This window comes from Saccopteryx bilineata, chromosome 7 (genome assembly GCF_036850765.1).
Source record: "Saccopteryx bilineata isolate mSacBil1 chromosome 7, mSacBil1_pri_phased_curated, whole genome shotgun sequence".
In the NCBI taxonomy this organism is placed as follows: Eukaryota; Metazoa; Chordata; class Mammalia; order Chiroptera; family Emballonuridae; genus Saccopteryx; species Saccopteryx bilineata.
In genome coordinates, this window is record NC_089496.1 from 5,385,823 (window position 1) to 5,386,980 (window position 1,158).

General features: G+C 40.7%; 1 non-coding gene across 1 annotated transcript; it reads right to left on the reverse strand.

Annotated features, from left to right (window-relative positions):
• Positions 1 to 818: 818 nt before the first annotated feature.
• TRNAT-AGU (transfer RNA threonine (anticodon AGU)) lies at positions 819 to 894 on the reverse strand. The gene has a single exon. It is a non-coding gene; the product is annotated as a tRNA-Thr (tRNA).
• Between the last annotated feature and the right edge of the window lie 264 nt (positions 895 to 1,158).

The following is a 1,158-nucleotide window of genomic DNA, read 5'->3' on the forward strand; positions in this document are numbered from 1 at the left end:
GAACCGGTCTGCGGACCGGGGGTTGGGGACCACTGAGTTTTAAGGTTTACATAACCCCTGGGCTTTCTCTCAGTCTCCACAGCTAGTTTAAGGACACAAGACGGCTGCATTTTGAGCTAAAAGTTTTTCTAATAGGAACCTAAAAACAAATCATGTTTGAGATGATTTGAGATTTAGGTTTCTGCCTTTTAGATGTTCATAATGCTTATCCATGTGTGTAAATAATCATATAGTCAGAATATAAAATAAAATTGCACAATTATGGAGTGAAGTAATGCCAATTGCACAGAGTTGGCTATATCTAAGACAATAAAAATTGTACAGCCTGACTTAAACACCTTCTTTAAATAATTTGAAAGGAGCAAAAACAAAATTACAAGCCTGCCTTTCTTAAATAAGTAGTAGAAATTATTTTGTAAAATCTTTATATATTGTGTATTAATAAAGAACCCAACAATTAAGTATATAGTCTAACATTTTTTTCTTTTTTTTTTTTTTTCTTTTTTTTTTTCATTTTTCTGAAGCTGGAAACAGGGAGAGACAGTCAGACAGACTCCCGCATGCGCCCGACCGGGATCCATCCGGCACGCCCACCATGGGGCGACGCTCTGCCCACCAGGGGGCGATGCTCTGCCCCTCCGGGGCATCGCCATGTTGCGACCAGAGCCACTCTAGCGCCTGAGGCAGAGGCCACAGGGCCATCCCCAGCGCCCGGGCCATCTTTGCTCCAATGGAGCCTTAGCTGCGGGAGGGGAAGAGAGAGACAGAGAGGAAAGCGCGGCGGAGGGGTGGAGAAGCAAATGGGCGCTTCTCCTGTGTGCCCTGGCCGGGAATCGAACCCGGGTCCTCCGCTCACTAGGCCGACGCTCTACCGCTGAGCCAACCGGCCAGGGCCATTTTTTTCTCTTCATGGTGGAAAATAGAAAGCATTAATTGATAAATAATTTTCTATTAAATGCTAACTGTTTCTAAGAACATTATAGTTTACTACCAATTCATAAGAAATTGCAAAAAAAAGAAAGAAATTGCCACATTACATTTACAAAATAAATTGCATGTTAAGTATTTTTTTATTTCTTTTATTTTTTTAATTATTTTTAAAATTAATTTTAATGGGGTGACATTGATAAATCAGAGTACATATGTTCAGAGAAAACA